Source organism: Coregonus clupeaformis, chromosome 30 (genome assembly GCF_020615455.1).
Source record: "Coregonus clupeaformis isolate EN_2021a chromosome 30, ASM2061545v1, whole genome shotgun sequence".
NCBI lineage: Eukaryota > Metazoa > Chordata > Actinopteri > Salmoniformes > Salmonidae > Coregonus > Coregonus clupeaformis.
Window position 1 is genome coordinate 30,352,263 of NC_059221.1, and position 23,496 is coordinate 30,375,758.

A 23,496-nucleotide genomic window follows, 5' to 3' on the forward strand; every position below is an offset into this window, starting at 1 on the left:
TTGTACAACATATGAAGTATTTCGTTTCAAAATTGATTGATATGACTGTCGTGTTAAATGTAGATTATTGTTGTAAAGTACAGCTTGCTATTTATTGAGCTGATAGTGATTCTTGAAATGCTCTGTTTCACGGCCCTTTGTCGCCCAGTGCCCCCACCCCACCTCTCATCCCATGTCTGCATGGACCAAACGCCCAGCGCAGCAGCATCACCAACTGCATCTCCACTGCAAACGTGAATAAGCCTCCGTGCTGCTTATACCGCCGTGAGCGGGCGAGCTCCAATTTAGCGTCGTTTATCCTTCGACACGCAGGGGGGAGGGGGGGCAATACGGCGGGGCACCAGAAAACATTGTCTATTCGTTTCGAATGAGAAGGACCGCCAATCTAACCTGTGTGACGTTTTAGACCAGTGCCGTTTTCCTTCTCATCAGCCATATTGCAGATAAAACGGACATATATTTTCCGGACATGTTACAGAATATCAAGTATTGTGCAACCGACACAGATCTAACATCGAACAGTCGAGGATGAAATAAGGTAGGCTATTGAATGTTTGGCTGACTCTGTGTGAGGAATGTTGTGAGATATGCGAATTCTGTTACAATTTTGCAGTCGAAATACATGGATAGGCTGACAGACTGCGGGTGATCTCATGTTCAGTGAGTTGACTACATTTCACATAACTTTATGTACGGTGATCGAATAATGTATGTCACGTGTGTACAATAAGTAGCCTATGGATATTTGCACACCTCTATGTGCAGTTAATTGGTATTGTAGCTAATACCATCAATTTTAACAGTGACATTGTGATTATTGATATTGGACAAAGTATAATTAAGAAATAAGGCCCGAGGGGGTGTGGTATATGGCCAATATCTCACAGCTAAGGGCTGTTCTTAGGCACAAAGCAAGGCAGAATTCCTGGATACAGCGCTTAGCCATGGTATATTGGCCATTTATACATTTTTACATTTTAGTCATTTAGCAGACGCTCTTATCCAGAGCGACTTACAGTTAGTGAGTGCATACATTTTTCATACTGGCCCCCCGTGGGAAACGAACCCACAACCCTGGCGTTGCAAGCGCCATGCTCTACCAACTGAGTTACAACGGACTACAACGTGTGGGTCTAATCCTGAATGCTGATTGGTTAAAACCGCATTCCAGCCGGTGTCTATTCCACAAGTTACCACCAGCTAAATCTATGACGTTAAAATGCCTATTTACATTGTTCCATCTGACTGTGCAATCCACTGTCTCATCAAACCAGTCAGGCACTTTATAAACTTGATCTCCACTATAAAAAGCATCTAGACATTATCTCACATTTCTTTTAGACTAACATTTAGTTTTCAACAGTGGATATTTGCATAAACCTTGCTGTCTGTCTCTCCGACATTTGCAACATTGTTTCAGAATTCAAATTTTGATTTGATCTTCTGCTGTCCCATAGCATTGAACATGTCAGGAGTCAGGATGAGACAGAAAGGCAGGCAGCGTTTCTCAGCCGGTCGAAATCATGAATCAGCTGGCATCATTTTAATGGATATATACAAAAAAAAGGTACATTGAAAAAAGGTAAAACGAAACGCAGCTAATTTGCAGTCTTTGCAGCTTCAGTTTGAAGTGATTGTGTTACTGTAGCTGTGTTGTTGGCTAGCTCCTCTGAACAACAGTGTCCTGACGAGTGAGCACATTCTCTATGCCAGGCGAAATCGCGCCTCATTAGCTTATTGTTATGGATGTATCCAAATAAATGTCACTAGAAAACAGCTTAAACAAATGCAAATGCAGCTACTTTGCTGTTATTCTGTTGGAACCTTTTGACGTGACTGTAAATTAGCCGTAGTTGGATAGCTAGCAAGCAAGTGATAAGAACGTTGCCAGCCAGTATGGCAATGGAACATTTAGAACAAATGACTGGGTCGTGTCCATAGATACAGAACAAAAAGAAGGAATGACTGGGTCGCGTCTCTATCTTGTGGAAGGATGAAATAGTACGAATACATTAATCAAAATAACGTTTTTAAGGAAAAGATGACAATCATTATTTGAATATTTTGGTAACCGGTTGTATAAAAGTGATAATGCCCTCGAAGCCGGTGTTTGTTGGATATATTGGCACGGTTTGTCGGCCCTCGACTCCCGTGCCAATATATCCAACAAACACCGGCTTCGAGGGCATTATCACTTAAATACCACAACCCCCCGAGGTGCCTTATTGCTATTATAAACTGGTTACCAACATAATTAGAACAGGAAAAAGTATTGTTTAGTCATACCCCTGGTATGCGGCTTTGAGCCAATCAGCATTCAGCGCTCGAACCACTTGTTTTATAATGCGCAATAATAGAGGTGAATGAGACTTGGATGCTGATGGTATTGATCTTTGATTTCAATGTATGGTGCTTGTACTGTGTAGTGTATATGCCACACCATCTTGTCAAACTCAAGAGCATAACCTACTCAGGGAAATCAATAGAAAGTCTGAATTTGTGTGGATATAGGGAATGTATCCCTATGTACCCAGAAGTTTCCCCATATGCCAGTTTGTCTCTAAGCCTATAGCCTGTACAATATGCTATAATTTCCCCTGACTTACTGTCAGGTAATCCAAATCCTCAAAAGCAATGTGAATAGGTTCAGTAATCTACAATACCTCTCTCTTTTTATTACCCCCTCTCTATCCTGTCCCATCTCTACTCCAATTGATCGACTAGTTGAAAAAGTGGTTCTGTTTTAATAAGAGACAAATCCTTGCACTCTAGCTCAATTATCTGAGGTTTGCTGTTATTGACATTTTGCAAATGTAATAACACAAAAGCTTTAGGGCAAATCCCAATTGTGGGTGAAGCATAACATAACAGTATGAAAAATGTATGATCTCACTAACTGTAAGTCGCTCTGTATAAGAGCATCTGCTAAATGACTAAAATATAAATGTAAAATAACATTCGAGAAACATACTGTAGCCTGTATGAGATCTAACACTGCAGCGTACAGACCTATTGAAAAAGTATAGAAGGACTGCAGGACAGCCTTTCCCTTGGTAGATGTCTCAATGTAATCTGGCACACTCTCCTCAGTCAGAGGAGGCCAGGGGAAGTCAGGGCAGATCGATGGGATGAGTTTGCGTCGGTCGAGGCCTGGGCCGTTGTTGTTGTTGCCCGACAGGACTTCCTACAATTAAAAGCCCATTTTGTAATTGGAGGAGTGAATAATAAGTCATCTGCAGCTCGAGTCGGCAACAAATCCTCACAAAGCATATTGAGGAATGTCACAGTGTGGCAGCCTGGTGGTGCTCTACTCTGATGCCCACCACAGCTGCTGCTGCAGGCAGGCAGGCCTTCAGTGAGCTCTGGGCAGCTGTGCAGAGGCGTAGGCAGAAATTCCTGTGTGGCTGGGCATGAGTAAAAGTTACTGGGCCAACATTTTCCAGCAAAAATATAGCAAAAATACCCAGACATATTTAAGTGAACATTTGTGCAATCACATTGCATAATTTAACACATAACACAAGATAACTGTGACTAAGAAACACCACAATTTTCCCTTGGCAAACAAGCCCGTTACTAGGCCTGTTTTCAAATAGATAGCACAACTACACATGTTAAAACCGCTTACAACAACACCGCTGACAAAACAGGCAGACTGTAAACAAACATAATGAAATACACATCATACGCGGGGAAGCAGCTCAGCCCCAGCTAGAGGAACATTGTTTAGGAGGATCCGGGGAAAAATGTGCCTTTTATAAACACATTTTATGCAATTCTAGAGTCTGGAGATATTATCAGAATCTTTAATAATAGGCTATAGGCCTACTACAGAAATGACAGGGTAGGTCTACTCTGCCGACACTGACAGCCTGAGATCAATAAAAACGACCTTGTCTTGAATGTAACCATGTAATCTAGGCCTACAAAAAGAGGAAATACATATTATTTTTATTTATTTTTGTATTTTACCCCCTTTTTCTCCCCAATTTCAATCTTATCTCATCGCTGCAACTCCTCCTCAACGGGCTCAGGAGGCGAAGTTCGAGTCATGCGTCCTCCAAAACATGACCCGCCTAACCACGCTTCTTAACACTCGCCCGCTTAACCCAGAAGCCAGCCGCACCAATGTGTCGGAGGAAACACTGTTCAACTGATGACCGAGGTCAGCCTGCAGGCACCCAGCCCACCACAATGAGCCGCTAGAGCACGATAAGCAAAATAAAGCCCTCCCGGCCAAACCCTCCCCTAAACCGGACGACACTGGGCTAATTGTGCGCTGCCCTATGGGACTGCCGATCACGGCCGGTTGTGATACAGCCCGAGATCGAACCTGGGTCTGTAGTGACGCCTCTAGCACTGCAATGCAGTGCCTTAGACTGCTGCGCCACTCGGGAGGCCCGAAATGTTTCATTTTTTATATTTTGTTATTTATTTTAAGCCAGCCTGATTGCGTGGGCCATTGTTCAATCTGACAAGGCCCTGCCGTGGCTTCACCTCTGCAGCTGTGAACTGTGAAAGCCCTGCGACTATCACATTTTAGGGAAGACCCAGATGCAGACAGTGTCGAAGTAACAAAAGTTTATTACTAGAACAGGGGGAAGGCAAAACGACAGGTCAAGGGCAGGCAGAGGTCAGTAATCCAGATCAGAGTCCAAAAGGTACAGAACGGCAAGCAGTCTCAGGGTCAGGGTAGGCAGAGGTCAATAGTCCAGTGTGGTGGGACAAGGTACAGGACGGCAGGCAGGCTCAGGATCAGGGCAGGCAGAATGGTCAAAACTAGAAAACAGGAACTTTAGAAAAAATAGGAGCAAGGGGAAAACAGCTGGTAGACTTGACGAACAAAATGAACTGGCAACAGCCAAACAGAGAACACAGGTATAAATACACTGGGGATAATGGGGAAGATGGGCGAAACCTGGAGGGTGGTGGAGACAATCACAAAGACAGGTGAAACAGATCAGGGTGTGACAGCGACTGCTAACCAGATGCCCGCTCTATGACATTTCAGAAGGAAACACTGCTTATGCATGTTTTAACCCTGTGAAATGGTGCTGCCATCCTTGCAGATTAATGTTTGAATAAATTGTCATATTGAATTTGCTGTGAATAGGTCATAGCATGTCTGTATGTTAGACCTTTTTCTGCTGAAGGTTCTCTCTCTGCTTAGTCACTGGGTTGCCAATGTTCTACAGTATCTGCTGACAGCAGGGCATCAACAGCAATGATGCTACTGCTAATGAGCTTTAACTAAGGAAACTGGAGCTAGCTTAAATCCAGAATGGCGGTTGTTTTGCAAGCAGTTAACTTAGTCAAGATGAGTACAGCGAAACACAGTCATTCCATATCATGACTATAGGGACCAATGTTTTATTAGCAATTGCTCTAAGTGACAATATTTTCTTCTGCGATATGAGATCCATGGCCTTAGGTTTGACACTCTCTTTCCCTGGTTATGGAGTGTTCATTTGTAAGATTCATTTAAATCAGGTTTCATGAGCCTCAATGGTTTGTATCCTCTGACTGGGGAATAGAAATTCTACATTATGTAGAAAGGACAAGACAACTAAGCAAGGACGCAATATAATAAATAATAATAATTGATTACATTTCTATAGTGCTTTTCATAGACTCTCAAAGCGCTTCAGGAGCAAAAAAACAAACAAGCAATAGGCCTATATCATGACAGGTCAACCAATAGAGGCCAAGTCTTTGGAAGCTGCATCCTCCGAAGATGGAGAGGGTCAGTTCATGGCATGAGTGAAGGGAGCTGGACAGAGGATGGTAGATGATGGTGATGCAGTCTGCTGATGATCTTGTAGAGGACAAGTCTGAGACATAAAGGCACTGGACTTCTCCTCTTCCACTCTGTGTAGCACCCACTTGGGTGATTTATCAGCAGCTCTGGGCACCAGAAAGCTCACCACACAAAGTTCCGAATAGTAGCCAGTCGTCCTCATTACGAGCCCTCTGCCTCAGCATTGCTGTATTCCTCTATATCCCATTCCTCTCACGTTTCAGGCGACTCCTCAACTTATGTTCTCAAAAGACCTGGAATTGACAGCCGGGTAAAACAAAAAAAGATGGTACTGTGTCTGGATGCATTTTTCAGACAAAAACTAGCTAGCCAAGCCAAAAAGTGTTAACCCGTCAGTCAATCTGCAAATCCGTGGCTCAAAAACGCCAGATATATGCAATAAAAACCAGATGTTATCAAAAACAAAAGAGCTGATTAAAAAGCAACAATTAAAAACAACTTTACTTGGCTCATCGTGCTCTAGCGACTCCTTGTGGCGGGCCGGGCGCCTGCAGGCTGACTTCGGTCGTCAGTTGAACAGTGTTTCCTCCGACACATTGGTGCAGCTGGCTTCCGGGTTAAGCGGGCGGGTGTTAAGGAGTGCGGTTTGGCAGGTCATGTTTCGGAGGACGCATGACTCGACCTTCACCTCTCCCGAGCCCGTTGGAGAGTTGCAGCGATGAGACAAGTATAATAATGTTTCCTTAACTTTAAGTCAGTTGCACAAAATGTTAAATTAAGTGAAAAAGTTATGGGTGCCATGAGGTCCCTTAAGTTCTTCATTCAGTATGGATATCAATGTAAACAGCATTTGTGGAGGTGAATGTTGCTTTCCTGCCCTGGTTTCAAAAGGAAAACATCCACCAGCTAGCTAGACAATGGAAGGTGCCCAATCCATGGCTACAAAGCTAGCTGGCTAGCTACTTTATAAGTTAGCTTGACATACTAGAAAGTAGGAATAGAAACAAGTTGAGAAAATATGTACTTTTATATGTTTTATTATTTTCTGAATCAATTTGTTTCTCCTGTTTTGAATGTAGAAGTTCTATTTTGCGATCTCCCAAAATAAATGCAATATCTTTGACTAGAAGTTCAGTCAGGGAATCAGGTAATCTCCATGGTAACGAGACTCTTTTTGCTAGGTCATGCCATCAAACTACCGTAAAACCCTTAAATGATGCCCTTACCTAAGGAAATGTTTGAGGGGCTCTATGCAACACCCTTAAACAATTCCCTTAGGTAAGGGAAAATTATTCCTTAAGGGAAACACTTAAGATGTTTTATGCAACTGGGCCCAAGGCCTTCCATAATGTTATTGTCTTCTCTCTCTGTGACATCATCAGTGACTGTTACTGCTAAACTGCTGGGCAACCTAATGCAGACTATGCACATTCCACGCTCAAACGTTCCAAGCCTCTTCATATCGGGGGAGCCGTTTCCGGGGTGTTGTTAGGCATTGGCAACAGGGAGATCTTGTTAAATATGGATCAAATTCTTTAAAATGACTAAATGACATTCACAGAATTTAAAAGCTACAGCAATGCACTTGTGAGCAAAATGTAAGAACATTTGAAAACGAGTGTTTCAACATAGTAGAACCACTACAAAGCTGATGCTAGCTAGCTAGTCTCTTCTATAGACTTGACTGGTTAGCTAGCATCAGAGCCTTCTGGCTAATATCATAGACCGGATTTAACGATGTTTTTACAGAGAAATAGGTCTATTTACTTGCCATATTAGTTGGAGCTAACATTAGTTTACAAAAGTATTGTTTGCTAAGGTGTTTATTTGGTTGGCTTTGCTATCTAGCAAGCTGTGATCTCATTGCTCAAGTTGGTCCAATGTTTTGAAAACAGCTTGCTAGCCCCGTCCAGTACATAACATATGTATCTAATATCTAATGTCATCCTAAGTAATTTTATTTCTCTGCACCACTTTTGTCATTGATAGGCTCTACATTTACCTGCTTATTCCCTGACGTTGTCCATGTCTTTTACGGATGCCCTCCGTTTGTACATCCATAAACTGATGACTCAATAATTCTCCCTTCCTCCAATGTATTCCATATTGCCTACTTCCTCACCAGACAGTAGCAAAAAACGAATAGAAACAGTGCTAATTTCGGGCCTCCCGAGTGGCACAGCGGTCTAAGGCATTGCCTCGCAGTGCTCGAGGCGTCACTACAGATCCGGGTTCGATCCCGGGCTGTGTCGCAGCCGGCCGCGACTGGGAGACCCATGAGGCGGTGCACAATTGGACCAGCATCGTCCGGGTTAGGGGAGGGTTTGGCTGGCCAGGATGTCCTTGTCCCATCGTGCTGTAGCGACTCCTTGTGGCGGGCCGGGCGCATGCACGCTGACTTCAGTCGCTAGTTGTATGGTTTTTCCTCCGACATATTGGTGCGGCTGGCTTCTGGGTTAAGCGAGCAGTGTGTCAAGAAGCAATGTGGCGTGGCAGGGTCGTGTTTCGGAGAACACATGGCTCTTGACCTTCGCCTCTCCCGAGCCCGTACGAGAGTTGCAGCGATGGGACAAGACTGTAACTACCAATTGGATATCGTAAAGAAAACTGTGCTCATTTCACTCAACAACTTTTTTTAAAGGGTAGTAGACATTTACAGATCATAGTCTAGCCCCAAACTAATGAGACTGTTTCAGCATCTACAAAGTGACAATACATCATTTTAGCAAACATTTAAAAAGGCAACATAAAATAATCCAAGTGACTTGTGACGGAATATATATTTAATAACCATTCCAAACCAATACATTATAGACCTGCTAAATTACTCACCCCCAGCATAAAAAATACATTAGAAACAAAATGAATTCTGTATTTATTTTAGAAGATGCAACAATTGTTCATGAAGCAAACATTGGATGACTTGGTGAAGGTGTGGTAGAGAGAAGCTGTCTGTTTTCCTCCCCCTCCTTCATCCGTGGTGCTTGATCAACATAGCATTTGGAGAGTCCTGTGAACATCAACAATCATGAACATGTCATTCTGAACAGCACCGTCTTCCTAATTGAGAACTTTGACATATTGGCATAATATATGAAATCTGATGGGCAACAGCATCACCCCCATAACCTCCATAAAGTATATAGACATGTTTAAAGATTTTGAGTCAAGCATGTTGCCATGCTGTGTAAAAGCTTTTATTGACAAAAGGAAATATTAATCTGACTGAAAAGTTCTGTTACCTCATTTGTTTAGGAAAAACATTCCCTATTCCCTCAACCCTTGCTCTCTTTACATGACACATGTATGCGTCGCATGCACGTGACCAAAGACCAATTCGCACAGGACTAGTATTACTAGAGAACGTTGGTTATGTAATTATTACTCCAGAATGTCCGTTATTCCAGAGGACGATTCGGACGGGATTAGTTTTTTTCCAAACTTCTTTATTTTTTCCCAATAAATTGACAGTTATGAAGTAAGCCAGGAGGTTTTTATTCTAGGTGTGAAAATACAATATTTCAATATGTCCAGGTGATAGGGCCACACTGATAACTCGAGCTTGGTTCCCAAGTTTCTAAACCATACCAAACCATATTTCCTATAGTGTCGCCATAATATTTGAATTGAGGAAGTGTGACCATAATCATTAGGATATTTTAGCGATCCGCAGTACGTCCTAAATGCCCCCCAGCCTTCAGATGTAAGCTAACCCGTACAATTGCACTTGCGATGCATTTTAATGCTATGGATGAGAAAGTTAATTTATCGTTTCCAAACGTGTAATTCAGTTGTATGCTGCTGCTTTGCGATCTGTTAACAGCAAGGGTTGCATTAAATAGGCTCAATATTTTTACTGATGCATTTGGCAATATTCAATTCATACGCACAAAACATAAAAACAAAAGCATTCACCGTGAAAGTTGATAGGCTACATGTAGGCCATTCATATATAGTTTATGCGCAGCACCTAGTTCAATTTATCGAATCAGTTATTGTTTTCTTGCGCAAACCGCGAGCAACACCTATCGAACTCAGACATTTCGCTCAAAACACAGGGATGTCGATTCGCACGGGACTAGTATTATCAGAGGCCATTGGAGTTCGACAAAAAACAGTAGGTTATTCTGGCTGGAATTGTTAATCTCAAATTACTGACATGGCAGATTTGGACGGGACTAAAATGACAGATGTGGTGTTTTGTGCACGTGCACATAATTACGTAACCCGACCTCCCCCAGTGAAACCGTCCGAATAGGGCACAATAGGGCCTGATTTATCCGTTCTGCCGCCACAAAAGTAGAATAGTCCCAGTAAGCAAAATGAAGTAAAAAAAACCATCTAAAATACGTATTTTCCAGACGTTGAAGTTAGGTTCAATTTAGGTTCTGAATGAAAGGTGAAAAGGTATTTTCCCTAAACGTTCAAAAGGCGTCGGTCAGCGCTTACTGAGGTGTAGCCTACAGTGTTGCCTGAAATTGAATTTTATGAATGCCCATCCATGTGGTAGGCCCATTGTTTGTAAAATGGGCCATTGCATTGGTATTATTAGTCCTGATTCCTGTGACTAATCAATTTAAGCTCTGAATATCAGCTACCCAACTTTATCAGGAGTTATTGCGAGCCTATTTGCAATGTGTTTACACAGCGGGAAATTGAGAAGTATTTTCTTTTTCGCTATGATCAGCTTGTCCCAAAAAATGTATGGATACAAACTTGAAACCACAGATCATGACAATTGGGTGAAACTCATGGACAACAGTTCTGATTGTCCATTTTACTTTGGCCTGTCCTGTTTTTAGGATATGTTACTTTGTTAACATGACTGCACATTTTTTATTTGATTGAGCGCCATTTAGGTTAGGCTATTTGATCGGAGAAACCGGCATGATATAAAAAGTGTCCGTCTCATTACATTGTCATACATTTTATCTCCAGCCTGTAGGCTACAGAAAAGGCCACATACTCTTTCTACCATATCCTATATCTTGATTTATGTTAGATTATTTATTTGACTGAACTTTGGTGGAGAGCTGCAGAGATGCGTTGCACCAACAGCACCCTGGAGAAGCGCGCTGGGAATGGACAAGCTAAATATTTTGCGACCCTGCATTTGACAAAGTGGGCACTGCTTATCAAACGCCGGCATCAGCGCTCACCTAAAAAGCCCATATGCCACTGGTTGAGAGAAATTGTCATTGTTTTTGGGCAGAATAACACTACCGGTCAAAAGTTTTAGAACACGTACTCATTAAAGTTTTTTTCTTTATTTTTTACTATTTTCTACATTGTAGAATAATAGTGAAGACATCAAAACTATGAACAAAAAAGTGTTAAACAAATCAAAATATATTTTATATTTGAGATTCTTCATATAGCCACCCTTTGCCTTAATGACAGCTTTGCACGCGCTTGGCATTCTCTCAACCAGCTTCATGAGGTAGTCACCTGGAATGCATTTCAATGAACAGGTGTGCCTTCTTAAAAGTGAATTTGTGGAATTTATTTCCTTCTTAATGCGTTTGAGCCAATCAGATGTGACAAGGTAGGTAGGTAGATACAGAAGATAGCCCTATTTGGTAAAAGACCAAGTCCATATTATGGCAAGAACAGCTCAAACGACAGTCCATCATGACTTTCAGACATGAAGGTCAGTCAATACGGAACATTTCAAGTGCAGTCGCAAAAAACATCAAGCGCTATGATGAAACTGGCTCTCATGAGGACCGCCACAGGAATGGAAGACCCAGAGTTACCTCTGCTGCATAGGATTAGTTAATTAGAGTTACCAGCCTCAGAAGTTGCAGGCCAAATAAATGCTTCACAGAGTTCAAGTAACAGACACATCTCAACATCAACTGTTCAGAGGAGACTGTGTGAATCACGCCTTCATGGTCGAATTGCTGCAAAGAAACCACTACGAAAGGACACCAATAAGAAGAAGAGACATGTTTAGGCCAAGAAACACGAGCAATGGACATTAGACCGGTGGAAATGTGTCCTTTGGTCTGGAGTCCAAATTGGAGATTTTTGGTTCCAACTGCCGTGTCTTTGTGAGATGCGGTGTGGGTGAATGGATGATCTCCGTATGTGTAATTCCCACCATAAAGCATGGAGGAGGTGTTATGGTGTGGGGGTGCTTTGCTGGTGACACTGTCTGTGATTTATTTAGAATTCAAGGCACACTTAACCAGCATGGCTACCACAGCATTCTGCAGCTATACGCCATCCCATCTGGTTTGGGCTTAGTGGGACAGTCATTTGTTTTTCAACAGGACAATGACCCAACACACCTCCAGGCTGTGTAAGGGCTATTTTACCAAGAAGGAGAGTGATGGAGTGCTGCATCAGATGACCTGGCCTCCACAATCCCCCGACCTCAACCAAATTGAGATGGTTGGGATGAGTCGGACCGCAGAGTGAAGGAAAAGCAGCGAACAAGTGCTCAGCATATGTGGGAACTCCTTCAAGACTGTCGGAAAAGGATTCCAGGTGAAGCTGTTTGAGAGAATGCCAAGAGTGTGCAGAGCTGTCATCAAGACAAAGGGTGGCTATTTGAAGAATCTTAAATATATAATATATTTTGATTTGTTTAACACTTTTTTGGTTACTACATGATTCCATATGTGTTATTTCATAGTTTTGATGTCTTCACTATTATTCTGCAATGTAGAAAATAGTACAAATAAAGAAAAACCCTTGAATGAGTAGGTGTTCTAAAACTTTTGACCAGTAGTAAATGTGAGGTTTTATGTGTTGTTGTTGGAGGTGCGTCCATTTGGAACAATGGAAACAACACTAAATAAAGTATAAGCGTAACCAGAGAGTATGTTGTAACGCTTTTTTGCTAAGCCTTTATTACAGCAAAGACTAAAAACAGTTGAATTTATTTGTGAATGCAATTCCTGAAATTGAATGGTTTATTTATTGTTTAAGCTAATTATTCAAGGCTGCTTTATTTGATTTTAAAACTAAAATGCTTGATTGCATTTCAAATCATGCATGACTCATATGCTGTTTGATGACATGAACGAGTGAATGATTGATTGATACAGTAGCCTATAGAAGTATTGAAATATAGGCCGAAGGAAGTTACTGTATTAAGACTAAACAGGATGTGCTCTTAGAACTACAGCTTGATGTTGGTTATACAAGGCTGCTATACTAAGCTGATTAATGATATTACTTGCAGTGGGGGAAAAAAGTATTTAGTCAGCCACCAATTGTGCAAGTTCTCCCACTTAAAAAGATGAGAGAGGCCTGTAATTTTCATCATAGGTACACGTCAACTATGACAGACAAATTGAGAAAAAAATATCCAGAAAATCACATTGTAGGATTTTTAATGAATTTATTTGCAAATTATGGTGGAAAATAAGTATTTGGTCACCTACAAACAAGCAAGATTTCTGGCTCTCACAGACCTGTAACTTCTTCTTTAAGAGGCTCCTCTGTCCTCCACTCGTTACCTGTATTTATGGCACCTGTTTGAACTTGTTATCAGTATAAAATATACCTGTCCACAACCTCAAACAGTCACACTCCAAACTCCACTATGGCCAAGACCAAAGAGCTGTCAAAGGACACCAGAAACAAAATTGTAATAATAATAATAATAATAATATGCCATTTAGCAGACGCTTTTATCCAAAGCGACATACAGTCATGCGTGCATACATTTTGGGTGGTCCCGGGGATTGAACCCACTACCTTGGCGTTACAAGCGCCGTGCTCTACCAGCTGAGCTACAGAGGACCACACCAGGCTGGGAAGACTGAATCTGCAATAGGTAAGCAGCTTGGTTTGAAGAAATCAACTGTGGGGGCAATTATTAGGAAATGGAAGACATACAAGACCACTGATAATCTCCCTCAATCTGGAGCTCCACGCAAGATCTCACCCCGTGGGGTCAAAATGATCACAAGAACGGTGAGCAAAAATCCCAGAACCACACGGGGGGACCTAGTGAATGACCTGCAGAGAGCTGGGACCAAAGTAACAAAGCCTACCATCAGTAACACACTACGCCGCCAAGGACTCAAATCCTGCAGTGCGAGACGTGTCCCCCTGCTTAAGCCAGTACATGTCCAGGCCCGTCTGAAGTTTGCTAGAGTGCAGTTGGATGATCCAGAAGAGGATTGGGAGAATGTCATATGGTCAGATGAAACCAAAATATAACTTTTTGGTAAAAACTCAACTCGTCGTGTTTGGAGGACAAAGAATGCTGAGTTGCATCCAAAGAACACCAAACCTACTGTGAAGCATGGGGTGGAAACATCATGCTTTGGGGCTGTTTTTCTGCAAAGGGACCAAGACGACTGATCCGTGTAAAGGAAAGAATGAATGGGGCCATGTATTGTGAGATTTTGAGTGAAAAACTCCTTCCATCAGCAAGGGCATTGAAGATGAAACGTGGCTGGGTCTTTCAGCATGACAATGATCCCAAACACACCGCCCGGGCAACGAAGGAGTGGCTTCGTAAGAAGCATTTCAAGGTCCTGGAGTGGCCTAGCCAGTCTCCAAATCTCAACCCCATAGAAAATCTTTGGAGGGAGTTGAAAGTCCGTGTTGCCCAGCGACAGCCCCAAAACATCACTGCTCTAGAGGAGATCTGCATGGAGGAATGGGCCAAAATACCAGCAACAGTGTGTGAAGACCTTGAGAAGACTTACAGAAAACGTTTGACCTGTTTCATTGCCAACAAAGGGTATATAACAAAGTATTCAGAAACTTTTGTTATTGACCAAATACTTATTTTCCACCATAATTTGCAAATAAATTCATAAAAAATCCTACAATGAGATTTTCTGGATTTTTTTCTCTCATTTTGTCTGTCATAGTTGACGTGTACCTATGATGAAAATTACAAGCCTCTCTCATCTTTTTAAGTGGGAGAACTTGCACAATTGGTGGCTGACTAAATACTTTTTTCCCCCACTGTATTATCATAATAATAATAGTAATAATAACAATAAGAAGGAGATCAAGAAAAAGGAGCGTTATTATTATTATTATTATTATTATAAATATTATTCTTCAGACAATTTGGAACAGTGTAAACAACACTAAATCAATTATAAATAATACCAGAAGCTGTTCTAGCGGGAAAAAAGTGTAAAGCCTTTACAGCAAAGCAAAGATTAGAAACAGACGAATTTGTGAAATTGTTTACTTGTTGCTGAAGGAATCAGTAGGCAATTAAACAACCACTCAGACAGGCAACAGAAGCAGGATCTGTCTTATTTCTGTAGATATATTGATGATTTATAAAGCCAGGCACATTTAAGAGTTAGGCTATTGATTATAGACCTAATTAAGTGGGGGTTTCCTCTCTCCTCACTTTTCCTAGACGATAAGACAAGGGCTGTTTTCTCATCTCCTCATTCTGCTGCTGCCTCTCAACACCAATATCCTGGTTAACTTTGCTATTATGCACATAGCAAAATGGTCTAGGAAAAGGCGCCAATTCAACAGCTCACTGATGTGTTTCAGAACCGTGGACAGCGACCGCTATCCAATGAAGGAGAAAGCGCATTTGTTATAAAATAATATTATTTGTATTAGTGTTGCACCATTGTTCTTATGTAATATAACCAAATACAATAGTGATAGACTGTGCCATCCCCACTGCCTCCACAATGGATCAGTCCAATCAGTGCGAATCAGACAGGTGTCTTGTACACCGTGAGATATATATATATATATTGTTTTGCTACTGCTCAACTAAAGAAATCTCGGTTGACCAACATCGTATCGACCAAACAATCGACCAGTAGACTAAATAGGGTCAGCCCTACTGTACACTGTACTGCATGATTGTTGCGGGTTTACTAACACGTTAGTTCTAGTAAATCAAATCAAATCAAATTGTATTGGCCACATGCGCCGAATACAACAGGTGCAGACATTACAGTGAAATGCTTACTAACAGCCCTTAACCAACAGTGCATTTATTTTAAATAAAAAAGTAAAATAAAACAACAACAAAAAAGTGTTGAGAAAAAAAGAGCAGAAGTAAAATAAAATAACAATAGGGAGGCTATATATACAGGGGGGTACCGGTGCAGAGTCAATGTGTGGGGGCACCGGCTAGTTGAGGTAGTTGAAGTAATATGTACATGTGGGTAGAGTTAAAGTGACTATGCATAAATAATTAACAGAGTAGCAGCAGCGTAAAAAGATGGGGTGGGGGGGGCAGTGCAAATAGTCCGGGTAGCCATGATTAGCTGTTCAGGAGTCTTATGGCTTGGGGGTAGAAGCTGTTGAGAAGTCTTTTGGACCTAGACTTGGCACTCCGGTACCGCTTGCCGTGCGGTAGCAGAGAGAACAGTCTATGACTAGGGTGGCTGGAGTCTTTGACAATTTTGAGGGCCTTCCTCTGACACCGCCTGGCATAGAGGTCCTGGATGGCAGGAAGCTTGGCCCCAGTGATGTACTGGGCCGTACGCACTACCCTCTGTAGTGCCTTGCGGTCGGAGGCCAAGCAGTTGCCATACCAGGCGGTGATGCAACCAGTCAGGATGCTCTCGATGGTGCAGCTGTAGAATTTTTTGAGGATCTGAGGACCCATGCCGAATCTTTTCAGTCTCCTGAGGGGGAATAGGCGTGCCCTCTTCACGACTGTCTTGGTGTGTTTGGACCATGATAGTTTGTTGGTGATGTGGACACCAAGGAACTTGAAGCTCTCAACCTGTTCCACTACAGCCCTGTCGATGAGAATGGGGGCGTGCTCAGTCCTCTTTTTTTCCTGTAGTCCACAATCATGTCCTTTGTCTTGGTCACGTTGAGGGAGAGGTTGTTATCCTGGCACCACACGGCCAGGTCTCTGACCTCCTCCCTATAGGCTGTCTCATCGTTGTCGGTGATCAGGCCTACCACTGTTGTGTCGTCAGCAAACTTAATGATGGTGTTGGAGTCGTGCCTGGCCATGCAGTCATGGGTGAACAGGGAGTACAGGAGGGGACTGAGCACGCACCCCTGAGGGGCCCCCGTGTTGAGGATCAGTAGTAGCTATGTTGACTATGATGTTAGCTAATATGGTGACAATGATTTAGGCTGTGTGTAGCTGTTATGATGAGTTTCTGGTATTGAGAAGTTCATGATGCAAGAGACACAGATGGAGATTTAATTCAGACATTATTTAATGGTTACAATAATGGATTCAATGACAGGCGGTACGGACGTAGCCTCTTGTCATATGAATGACTTCCATACAAAATCTCAGTTTATATAATGCTCTCCGAGCTGCTTCTTGATATTATCTGCCAACCATCATTGAGTGTCACTCATCTACCACAATAGCATCCCCATACTTGGTATTGTGTCACCCTAGCCAGGCCATTCCCTCACGTACACCTTCTAAGATTATCACAAGTGGCCCCCAATCTATCTTGGCACGCAGACCTTCTGTCCCTCACCAGTGACCTCTATAACACATGGCGTGTCCTTGTCCTCTCTCCTACATGCAGCTTAGGAGTTTACCAACATTAAGAATCAAAAGTCATTATAACAATCCCTCATTTTCTTAATTTTTGTTGTTGCAAGAAGAAATCCATTAATATAACATTAATTGAACCAAACAAACCAAACATACAAATGATTCTTGACAATTTGAAGTTACATAGAGATTATAATATATCCAAATTAATATATCTCAATAAAAATAATGTTGGTCTTCTTCCAAGTTCCTTCAGAGGAACCCCAAGCTTTTCTATGGTCACTTGGGGCGCTATCTGATCGACTGAGGAAGTCTTGTTTCCACATCTTCAATCCTGTAAACCCTAAATTCCACATGATACAGTTCCAACTTAACATTCCCCATTCCTCAATCAACATTATCATTAAGATGATATAGATGAAGAATTAGTACTCTTAATACCTTCCTGTACTCTCTTGATATAAAAACAGGAGAAAATCAGTTGATAGCTTCGATTGGCTGTTGTACACCGGTTGCAGGTAGAAGTGGTGCTGTATAGGAACGTCTTCAATGCCTCTTATGTTCATCTTCAGCCGGTTCAAAGATTGTTTCTTTTTTAGGTTCACACCATTCTAGGCCAAATTATCCCTGCTATGCATCAAGACACCGTCTGTATTTACCTCAATAGAAGACAGAACAAAACAGTTTAGTTGATTTCATTTCTAATCCAAGAAACCATATAAGCATTGACTATATGACAAATTATTATGTTTTACCAATTATTCTTAAAACCAATTTCTAATATACTTCCCAATTTCAGTTAGGTAAACCCTCCAAATACAGAGAAATGAATGATGTGACAGTCAGGTGATTCTTGAAATTCTGGAAGATCTTGAAGTTTTTGGAGGTCTGTCCCTCCGCTGAGGGAATCAGCCATCACACGTAGCTCATCAGTAGCATTCCCCTTGCCATCGTCTCCCATCACCTGATCCTTGTCAACTCCAGCATCCTCAGCTCCCTCATCTCTAGGTCGTCGGTTTCCTCGTAGTACTCTGTTGCATTGGTTTAGATGATACCAGGTCGATCTCCCCTCTATCCATACATCCGTTGGTGTAGACTGGATGACGATGTATGGTCCTTTTAGATCTGACCCTTCTACCTTCACTATGGTCTAGGATCATGCAGAGTCCTTCTCCATTTATCAACATCGATCTGTGGAGTGTGTCCTTCTTGCAGTGTACCAATAGGGAAGTTGAGAGTCCCTGCTGCAAAGACACACAGACATAGACACAAAAGAAAACAATGCTCTGCAGTGGCTGTGCCATCTTCCTCCTCTGAGTTAGACTACTCCTACAGTGAGACACCTGGATCTAGGTATCTGTCTCTGTTACTTTCCCCTCCATCGATGTAGCCAGCAACACCTAGTACTGACTTCCCCACCTAGAGTCTGTCCAGCTCTTACTTCTGTAATCCTACTGCCACAAAGCCTCCAGGGTGCAGAAAATGCCCAGATTCTCCTGTTAGGTTGGGCAGAGTTGCCTTCACCCATGGGAAGAAAGTCTTAAGAACATTGTTAGGTGAGACACCATATGCTACTATATCCTGTCTTCATATCAGTCAGTAGAAGCCTTGATATTAGGAAGTGCACATGCTTGCAGCTTGTTGCAGTCCACTAGTTTAATAGACAGGCCTCCTCTACATACTGCCTTATACCACAAATACACTTTCACCTAAAAAATGTAGTCTAACCCATAACACATTAATTACTACTGCTCATATTCTTAATACAATTTGCATATTTACCAAAAAACCTAAATCGAGCATTACTTCCCCCCCTTTGGAAACATGACTCACATCGTGATTCATGCGTTCAAAAACAAAACAACGACATTGTTTGTTAAACTAAAATAATAAATGACATTAAAATGACAACTTTTGATAATACCTTAACTTAATTGTATCGCCTAAAGTAATTCAAGTAATATCAAAATTGACTAGCGCCAGGTGTTCCTCATTCCGGATTAGCTCTCTCACTCTGACCTTATTATGGTCAGAATCATAGATATGACTATTGCCAAATTATAAACTTCTTCATAATTATCAGTATTATAAATTACCCTCAACCCGGTATAATAAATTACCTTAAATTCCTCATCCCATGCCTCTAGGCTTTCCAGTGTGGGTGATCAATTCACACTAGAAAGTCAGGACAGAGTTCAGAGGTCATTCAAACCCTTCAAATAAGTGTTCCATTCTATAGTATAAACTAATCATTAACAACAGTCAAAACATTTCATAAATGTTATGTATCCCAAGCGTACAGTAAGTCCTCATGACATTTCTTCTCAAAAGAAATCACGTGTTTACCCAAAATTTACTCATAAAGCTCCATGTGTGTGCTCATTTAAGACTTATCATCTTTGACCCGTTAAAACCCCCTAAAATCAAAATAACAACCGTATATTACCATTGTAATAGGTGGGTTGTGTTTGGTTATTTGAAAAACCCAATTGGAAAACAACAAACAAAAATAGCCAGGCTTGATTTAATTTGGTAACTCCCTATTACGACCTAATTATAAGACAGACAAATTTTACTAACTGCTCCCCCTAGCCCATAGACTTAGGAAACATCCCAATGAGAGATAAGGAAATCCCAATTTTCCTGGAAGAGAAAGTATACATTTCGTTAACATTCAATTATAATCAGCATTCCAAAAATATTAATTACACCCCAAAATATGATACATATATACCCTGTCCTATCTCACATCAATAATGGTTTGTTTTAATCTAATTCCTCATAACTACTTCAGAAGAAGATGACATACAATCTCTAAAAATATTAAAACCACTCAAGTTACTCTGAGTTTACAATTAGTATTTTTTATTGATTACCCTACATCCTTTGTAATTCTCACAATGATTATTCAACCCCTAAATCTGCTCCTTTTGATCCCATATCAAATTATCCTAGTATTATTACTTGATCAACAACATAGAAAATATGTTTCCCCTTATATTGTTCCTGTCACCCCTCTAAATGTCATATTCTATTCATTCGCCAATATAATCAATTACTCCGCGTAAGGAAGCCATGATATTTTAGGCGTCTATTAAAAAAGTTGTTTGAGACATTGTCTCCTACTTTCCCTTAACATATACTGTAGGGGACTTTCATCAATCCTGGAAAAAAAACTCCCACTCAAAACACATCAGATAATACGACGTTTCATTAAGTTCACTACACCTTCTAATATAAACCTATAACCCCTTTTTGGTAATGTAATCATCTCCACTTGTTGCATTGATGTTTTAAAATAACAACCTATTGTTTAATAACTTCATAACTTACAAAAAGGTTTTACTACTCCATCAGCCTAATAGTAAAAACTGTCTCCCATTGTTCAACGTACCAGAAACAGATTATCGTTTTTAGAATTAATTAACTGTCTGCATAACTCACTGGTGTTTAAACAAACTATAGAATGTAATAATAATAATTACAAATTGTCAAAGAACGTTCCCTATTCAACTATCTAGATATGTGCTCCACATTACCCTCTGCGTCCTTTACATCCCGATATAGCACAGCCAGCCCGACTCTCTTTCACCCAATTTCTAAATCATGGCATTAGTAAATTATATCCACAAACCACTACTACATAATAACATATTTTCATTGACCTTACTATAAATAATTATTTTAATACCAGTCTACTTAAACAATCCAATGCAACATTTCTCATCTTCAAATTAACCTACTTTCTTTTTAACACAGAAAACCCTCTACAATCCCTTTTATCCTCTACCGCTGTCTTTCTATCTTACGGTACTTTAGCAGATGACAAATTATTGTGAAATTATAGTCAAAACAAACAAAACATCTATTCACATGTATGCCACTTTAATTACTATGTTATCCTATGCCGCCATGGGTTGGTAGGACAATCTCTTTCGTATAATCGTATCAATTCAACCAGTGATTCAGGTCAACAGCATCAATGTAACAGTTTTGCTTCCTTCCCTACATGGGCTTGAACCAGGGACCCTCTGAAACATCGACAACAGTCACCCTCGAAGCACCGTTATCCATCGGTCCACAAAATCCGCAGCCCTTTTCAAAGCAAGGCAAACAACTACTTCCAGGTCTCAAAGCAAGCTACGTCACCACTCTAAACGCTACTAGTTCGCACCACTAACTAGCTAGCCCTTTCACACCGGTAACATTCACCCCATTTGACTTCCTCCTTCTTTGCAACAATCATTTATCCGTGTACACCAAACGTAACCCATAATGTCCCTTACTGCTCTCTCACGTTCAGCAAGCCCCAATTGCTAACACCCACAGATCAACACCTAGAAATTCTCCAGACAACAAATAAAAACCATTCTCAAACAGCGTTCTGCATTTACCTCTATCGTAGGATTTAAAAACTAACTTGACAACTTTAACAATCGATTGCTGCCGTAGCTTCATGTTTGATTCAGTTTATCTGTTACTATATTGTGTCAGTAATATTTCTGTAGTGACCTCAGCTACAAGTTCTTATATTCCTCAGTTAATGTTATCTTTCATACTTTGCTTCCTTCCAATACTGCTTCATAATCCCTGGTGTTAAAAAATAATACTCTATCTATTCTCTTTGTCCCCTTGCTTCACTTCCCGTTAAGATAAGACACTTGCTTCCCTGTGCGTCGTCCCTATACTAATATTATCCCCTATTATCAACTAAGATAATACCAATCCGCCATTACTTGAAGTCATCAGATCTGGTAACTGTCCTTTCTAAGTAGGCTACAAGTACCAAACCAAACACTTGCTGTAGTTGACAAGCATAAATTGAATTTATATCCATATTATCAATATCCAATTAATTGATAGACATTACGCCACCATTCTCAATCGTTTAATCTAGCACACCATTATGAAACCCCTAAAAAATGACTACCTCCAAATCGTCTCGCTATTCCTGTTAAATAAGTGAGTCTTTCCAATTGAACCAAGCACGCTACAAACCTTAAATTCTACATTCTACAACCCTAAATTGGCTTTGTACTATGTTATAAGTTACGTCTATAACTTCCACTCCTTATGGGCAGTTCATTTCTCAAACCTTATCTCTATCATCCTGGCGCCGACGAAGATGGCGGCCTCGCGACTAGCTCTTAGGAAACTTTGCAGTATTTTGTTTTTTTTATGTATTATTTTTAACATTATTAGCTCAGAAAGTGTTTTGCGTCACTACATACAGCCGGGAAAAACTATTGGATATCAGAGCGGCGGTAACTCACCAGCATTACGACCAGGAATACGACTTTCCCGAAGCAGATCCTTTGTTTGCTCTCCCCAGGGCAACTGAACTGATTCCAGCGGCTGACCCAAAACATTGCCGGCGGAGGAGAGGCACTCGGAGCGGCCTGCTGATTCGACTTAGGAGGCGCGCACACCACCGACCGCTTCCAAGTATCCTACTCGCTAATGTTCAATCTTTGGTTAACAAAGTCGACGAACTACGGGCAAGGATTTCTTTCCAGAGAGACATCAAGGCCTGTAACATACTCTGTTTCACGGAAACATCGCTCGAAATCGGTCCAACCAGATGGGTTCTCAGTTCATTGCGCAGACAGGATTAAATATCTCTCTGGGAAGCAGAAGGGCGGAGGTGTGTGTTTCATGATTAACAACTCATGGTGTAATTGTAGTAACATACAGGAACTCGAGTCCTTCTGTTCACCCGACATAGAATATCTCACAATCAAATGCCCACCGTATTATCTCCCAAGATAATTTTCTTCGGTTATAGTCACGGCCGTGTATATCCCCCCTCAAGCCTATACCACGACGGCCCTCAAAGAACTTCACTGGACTTTATGCAAACTGGAAACCACATATCCTGAGGCTGCATTTATTGTAGCCGGGGATTTCAACAAAGAAAATTTGAGGACTAGGCTGCCGAAGTTCTATCAACATATCGACTGTTGTACCTGCGCTGCTAAAATCCTCGACCATTGCTATTCAAACTTCTGGGATGGTTATAAGGCCCTCCCCTGGCCTCCTTTCGGCAAATCTGACCACGACTCCATTTTGCTTATCCCTTCATATAGGCAGAAACTCAAACAGGAAGTACCCGTGCTAAGTCTATTCAACGCTGGTCTGACCAATCGGAATCCACGCTTGTTATGTGAATTATTTAACAAACTATTTCAGTTTCTCTGTGCGTCTCCCAAAAGGTTGTAAGTCTTTTGGGATTTAAGTAACGGCCAGAGTCCCGGTCTGCATAGTCAGAGATATTTATTCATTGAGAATTCTGCCATCACAA

General features: G+C 41.3%; 1 protein-coding gene across 4 annotated transcripts in view; it reads left to right on the forward strand.

The window, feature by feature from the left end:
* The first annotated feature begins 339 nt into the window (after nt 1-339).
* LOC121545604 (disks large-associated protein 4-like) overlaps nt 340-23,496 on the forward strand; it is a 170,701-nt gene continuing 147,544 nt past the window's right edge. For all 4 annotated transcript variants that reach the window (XM_045209543.1, XM_045209544.1, XM_045209545.1 and 1 more), the window contains exon 1: nt 340-538. The gene's annotated coding sequence lies outside the window, so the exon portion shown is untranslated. The remainder of the gene's footprint in view (nt 539-23,496) is intronic.